This window comes from Rhagoletis pomonella, unplaced genomic scaffold, assembly GCF_013731165.1.
Source record: "Rhagoletis pomonella isolate Grant_MI unplaced genomic scaffold, Rhpom_1.0 Rhpom_scaffold_00005, whole genome shotgun sequence".
Lineage (NCBI taxonomy): Eukaryota > Metazoa > Arthropoda > Insecta > Diptera > Tephritidae > Rhagoletis > Rhagoletis pomonella.
In genome coordinates this window covers 18,206,186-18,212,767 of record NW_023458559.1, presented here as the reverse complement: position 1 = coordinate 18,212,767, position 6,582 = coordinate 18,206,186, and the positions used below count along the sequence as shown (strand labels likewise).

The window sequence follows — 6,582 nt, the reverse complement described above, 5'->3', positions numbered from 1 at the left end:
ATCGTTTAAAGTACAAAACCTCGTATCAAGATAATGTAAAACCGCGTATGTGAGGTTGCATAAATTATTTTCTAGATAGCAAAACCACTCGTATTTCAAAATGGTTCTCTTTATTATAAAGCAATCGCATTTCTGGCTAGTATATTTCAGGACAAATGGATAAGGATTGAGTCAAGAGCTTGTGTGAGCAAATCCAATTTTTGGCAAAAATGTTAGTTACGCGGTTTTGCAGAACGACGTTACGCGGTTTTGTACTTTGAACGACGATATGTATGTACATATGTACATATGTATGTCGAGTCCAAAGCATGGTCCGCTGCTCGCATTCGTTGGTGTTGTTGCATACTGCATGGTTGTAGAGAGGGTTATGCACTGATTAAAATAAAAAATAATAATATGTTACACACTCATAGAATTAAAGTAGGCAAGTCTGTGATTTCGATTGTTGGTAAAATGTTGAAGCACATACTTACATACTGTTTCCTTCGCTTTGTTGATTTGCAGATGGTGCTGATTTGTTAATCTAAACAAAAGAAAAAGTGGTATTTAATAACCATTTGTTCGGCAGTTATCGCGTGTATAATTCGTTTTTTTTATCTGTAAAGTAATAAGTACAAATAAATTGAGACCAACTTCATTTGATTACAATCTTAAAACAGGTTCGCACTAACTTAATTTAGAGTTAGTTCTTAATTTATGGACAAATCGTGTTGAAATCAAGAAATTTCTCCTTGTAAACCCCGTCAATAAATTAAGTAGAAATTAGATAATTTATCATACAACAAGAAAGAAATTAAAAATAAAACGGCAAAATAATTGAGTTATTTTAGGTGCCACTGTTAAGGAAATACACTACAAAGTTTAGAAGTACCGTTTGTTCTTCATGTTCCAATCGTCGGAACTAAACCAAATTAGTAAGGAACCACTCTTGACGTTCAAACTCTTCGATAATTAAGAAATATCGAGAACCGTTCATGTGGTCTACAGTTGTCCGGTAACGTACATAAAAAAAAATAAGAAAAATATTCCGACGAATCGATTTTTCGAAGCCATAGCCTTTTTATAATGCATCTCCGTGTACATACATACACAATACCCAAGGTTATATAATAGAAAGGAAAAAGGTTACGGCAGTCGATGATGCCATAGAACCAGGGATACCTAACAAACGCAACGATATCGTTTCGTTTCGTTAATGTGAAAAATTAACTCAACCAAACAACCTCGTTACGTTTCAGAGCTAAATTAACGAAACAAAACTCAACCGTTAACGCTAAAAAAAAAAATAGCAATTTATTAACATTGAAACAAAATAAATCAACGAAAACTTGTTGCTGTAAACCATTGGCAGCTCACTGTAAGCTTTTCGTTAAAAAACAAAATAGAAATATTTTGATAATCACCTAAACGATAAAAAATTTAATTGATTTTTCCGGTAAACGTTAAATACATCCATGCATTGAACCATCGGCGTAATACTTACAATGCACTATGGTATAAATGCCTGTTTTTCTGGCCAAAACAAATTACGGCGAAATAAGTGGATGATTTAAAAACCATGAATCTTTTATTGACTGGCATATGATTCCCACATTCTTGTACAAAAAAAAAATGTATATTTTAACCCTTGAGGACCGAGAGTTCTATGGTTGTCACATGTAGTTTAAATATAATCTTTGCAAACTGTAAATAGCCTTTTCTTTTATCTCTTCATTGAGTTTTTCCTCCAAAAGGTAAATATTTCACTACTGACAGTATCAAGATAACCTACTAAAAATCAAGTTTTGCAACAGTTTCGAAAAATATCGCAACACAAAATATGGTGACGTTAGCTGACCAGATATAATACTTTTATTTTATAAGAGCTGTATCATAGCCGGACCTAGACAAAATTTCCTAGCCTTACGTAAAGTTAAGATTAAAAAAAAAATCTAATATTTTATTAGTTAGCAAAAATAATGAGATTTTACCACCAAAACAAAATTGAAAAATTTTGTTATCACACATTTTTAATAACTAAATCCTCACTCGTAGCTGTAGTCTCCATGCCAACTGTTTTGAGGAATGTGTTATAATATTTTTATAACAGTAAGTAAACTTAACACCTTATGTCTCCCGGCCAATCAAAATTATATTTGTTCGAAAATAAGTAGACCTACGTAGTACTTATGTACATAGTTGCAAACGTCACTGGACTTCACTTAAAAAATTTCTGCGAATTGATTTTATAACTAAGAAAATGATTTATTCTACATGTAATCGTCTCATTGACAATAAAGCACCGCATGACTCATTACCAGACGAACAACTCCCAACGTTTGACAATACCTCTTAAACATTAACTATATTATTTCTCTCTCTTCCTCCAGCTGTTATCGTTTCACTCACATAACCCCATTTGCATTTTATTCGCCCATCAAAAATGCTTATGTATGTTTGGTACATTGCGTATGTAAACATGTACATATGTATGTAAGTCTGTGCATATATTCAAATTATTTAATTTATTTCTATGCCATTCATTCTTTATTCAATAAATTCAAATGGACACGTCCGGTGGGCTTGCGTTGTTGTCATTGTCAGGCTGTTTTATGATTACTCATTTTTGTTTTGTATTTGTTATTAATGTTTTTTTTTGCAAATTTGTGTAAAACACCATTTTTGATTTCAATGTGAGTGTATATTTATGCCTGTGTGTACATATGTATATGTGTGTATTTAACCCTTTCATGCCCGATGTTACCTTTAAACAAACACGTAATAATAATAAGAGATTGGCTCTTACACAATATGTAAGCCACCTCCGGTTTGTGGCGTGCGTCTTGATGTTGTCACACGAACGGGAGGGACCTACAGTTTTACGCCGACTCCGGACGGGTATGGCTAGTGATGGGTTTACACATAGGTATTTACCCAACGCCGGGTAATTACCCATTTTCGTACCCGGGTGTTTACTTAATTTCGAGTAGATACAAATTGAATAAAATATGTGGCCCCCTGCATCTAAAAACTCTACAATACGATTTTTAATAAAGTAGACCACTCAATATATTCATTCAAAATAGTCCGTATATATGGAAAATATATCCAGAAGATATCAAAAGTAGACTTCAACTGGAGTTATCTATAACTTCGATGTTGAATGATGCCGAAAAAACAGAGCTTACAACCAAATTCAATACACGATTAAAAAACCATAAAACTGATACATTAAGGTGCAAATTTGCTAGACCCTAAGCATAAGAAAGTGAGCTTGATCAGTCTGCAGAATTAGACGGACTAGAATTCGATCCAGCAATGTCGGAACATTAACGTAATGCCAGGTTTACCGTATGACATTGCCTGCCGAGGGGCGACCGTATTAGAAAAAACTTGTTTGTTTTTTATTTTTTGATGTTGGTGGGAAACTGGGCTTGAACGCAGGCCCTTCGGAATGGTAGCGCACGCTGTTAACCACTATACCACAGCGGCCGCCATATTTATGTATGTACATATATATAAACATGGATGGAATAAATTTAAAAATTAAACCTTGAAGCAAGCCACAAACGTTGCGACCGTTGGTTCAACTGGATGATGTGATCTAGATTGCAACGTTGAATGAAGTTCTGCCTTGGTTACCTTGGATAACCAAATTTTGATTTTCCGACAAGTTCTACAACTCGTCGCAACGTTAATGGGCATGTTATACATCTTCATTGTATTTTGTGTTTATTTTCGTTGTAACCGTATAGCAAAAACCATTGTATGTAATTCTTATTTGTTCACTAACTATGAAATTGTAAAAATAAGATTGTATAATAAGATTGCACGAAAATTGTAATGTTTGTGATTACAAATCGAGTTGAACCATCGGTCGCGTTGCCATAAGTGAAGATTTGTCTTCACAAGGACGATTTTTGGGCTGTTTTTTTTTACTAAAAATCTTAAAAAAAAAAAGATTTTTTTAAAAAGCAAAATTTTACACTAAAAATATCTTCAAAATAAGGATTTTTGTGTATGATGTAAGATTTTTAAACTTTAAGTTAAAATTGTTAACATATATATGAACATGGAGAGGGAATAAATTAAAAAATTAAACCTACTTACAAGCAAGCCATAAACGTTGCGACCGTTGGTTCAACTGGAGGATGTTGTGATCTAAGCAGATTGCAACGTTTGTGGGGCCGTTGAATGAAGTTCTCCCTTGGTTGCATGAACGATAAACAAATTTTGATTTTTGAAGTTCTATAACTTGTCGCAACGTTAATGGGCATGTTATACAACTTCATTCTGTTTTGTGTTTATTTTCGTTGTAACCGTATAGCAAAAAACATTGTATGTAATTCTTATTTGTTCACTAACTATGAAATTGTAAAAATAAGATTGCACGAAGATTATAATGTTTGTGGACAAAACGTCAAACTTTATTTGAAGATTTTGAGTAAAAAAACAGCCCAAAAAATCGTCATTATGAAGATAAATCTTAACTTATGGCAAGGCTGGTTGCGACCGTTGCACACTAGGGCTTATTCATAGAGGGCGATGCTCAAAACTCACTTTTCGAAAGTTGGTATTTAAGATAAAAAATATATACCAGCAGAGTCATAACGAAGTAGCAAATTTCATGTATAAACATTGGGTTCCGAACTATTACCAGTTGCCGCGTACAACGGCTCAAAGTTAACTTTTCAGTCAGAAATTTTTTTTTCCGATATCGAAGGCGAGTTCATATGTGTTATTAAAGGCTGTCTTATTATGTTTAAGGTTACTATTAGTTTAGAAGGAACTAAGTCGTTGAATAAGCAATGTGTGCTGATTGTTTTACAACTTTACATCATTACATAATTTCAATGGCTTCTGAGATATAAGGAAAATATTTTAATAAACAATTTTTTTTCATGGCGAATTTTTAAATTCGTTTTTTTCCAAAATGCGCAAGGTTCTTTTTCCGAATCTTTTTTTGTTATAACCGCAAGTCTTTATACATAAGTAAACTTAAAAGATTTGCACAAGAACGTTGCGCATTTTTGAGAAAAATATGTTTTAACGTGAACTTATTAATTTTTGTCCGGCACATTTTGTCATTATTTTATCAAAAATAAGTTCCAAGTGAGAGTGTTTTAAGAGAAATTCAAACTAATGGAAGAGAATGGTATATACCGTATGTATTTATTCTTTATTTCAATACTGTTAACTTTTATTCCAGACGGAACCCTTTATCCATTAAAAATCGGGATTTGTGTGAAATATTTTTTAAAAGCCCGTCTAAATTACTACAATGCAAGTTCAGAGATGTGGAACAATATATTTCAAGCCAAACCAGCTGCCCAGCTTCGGAAAGAAAGAAGTGGCAAATATGTTTGCGCAATTTCAAGAGCTTCTTCTTCTTCTTTTTTGGCGCTGTAACCGCCTAAGCGATTTTGGCCGAGTTCAGCAAAGCACGCCAGTCGTTTCTCTTCTGTGCCAACTGACGCCAGTTGGAAACGCCAAGTGAAGCCAAGTCCTTCTCCACCTGATCTTTCCATCGCAGTGGGGGCCTCCCTCTTCCTCTGCTACCACCAGCGGGTTCCGAGTTGAATACTTTCAGAGCTGGAGCGTCGGTGTCCATTCGAACGACATGACCAAGCCAGCGGAGCCGCTGTATTTTAATTCGCTGCACTATGTCCATATCGTTGTAAAGCTCATACAGCTCATCGTTCCATCGTCTGCGGTACTCGCCGTCGCCAACGCGTAAAGGACCGTAAATCTTCCGCAAAATCTTTCTCTCAAACACCCCAAGAGCCGCCTCATCGGATGTTGTCATTGTCCATGCTTCTGCGCCATATACCAGCACGGGCATGATCAGTGACTTATAGAGCGTGGTTTTCGTACGTCGAGAGAGGACTTTACTCCTGAATTGCCTACTCAGTCCAAAGTAGCACTTGTTGGCAAGAGTGATTCTACGTTGGATTTCAATGCTGACATTATTATCGGTGTTAATGCTGGTTCCCAAGTAAACGAAATTCTCTACTTTCTCGAAATTGTAACTGTCAACAGTGACGTGGGTGCCAAGGCGCGAATGTGCTGACTGTTTGTTTGATGACAGGAGATACTTCGTCTTGTCCTCGTTTACCACCAGACCCATGCGTTTTGCTTCCCTATCCAACTTGGAAAAGGCAGAACAGACTTCGCGGTTTTTGCTACCGATGATCTCGATGTCATCGGCATAAGCCAGTATTTGCACGCTCTTGTAGTAAATTGTTCCTGAGCGGTTCAGTTCTGCAGCTCTTATTATCTTCTCCAACATCAGATTCAAGAAGTCACATGAAAGGGAGTCGCCCTGTCTGAAACCCCGTTTTGTGGCGAACGGCTCGGAGAGGTCTTTTCCAATTCTGACAGAGCTGGTGGTATTGCTCAACGTCATTTTACACAGCCGTATGAGTTTTGAGGGGATGCCCAATTCAGACATAGCGGCGTATAGGCAACTCCTTTTAGTGCTGTCAAAAGCGGCTTTAAAGTCGACAAATACGTGGTGAGTGTCGATCCCTTTCTCGCGGGTCTTTTCCAAGATTTGGCGTATTGTGAATACCTGGTCTATGGTGGATTTGCCAGGTCTAAAGC

The 6,582-nt window shown here is 35.9% G+C and overlaps 1 long non-coding RNA gene across 1 annotated transcript; it reads right to left on the bottom strand.

Annotated features, from left to right (window-relative positions):
• Positions 1 to 225: 225 nt before the first annotated feature.
• On the bottom strand, positions 226 to 2,302 carry LOC118738748. Its single transcript, XR_004992948.1, has 3 exons — positions 2,160 to 2,302; positions 470 to 523; positions 226 to 372 (listed from the first exon to the last, which is right to left on the bottom strand). It is a non-coding gene; the product is annotated as an uncharacterized LOC118738748 (long non-coding RNA).
• Positions 2,303 to 6,582: the final 4,280 nt, after the last annotated feature.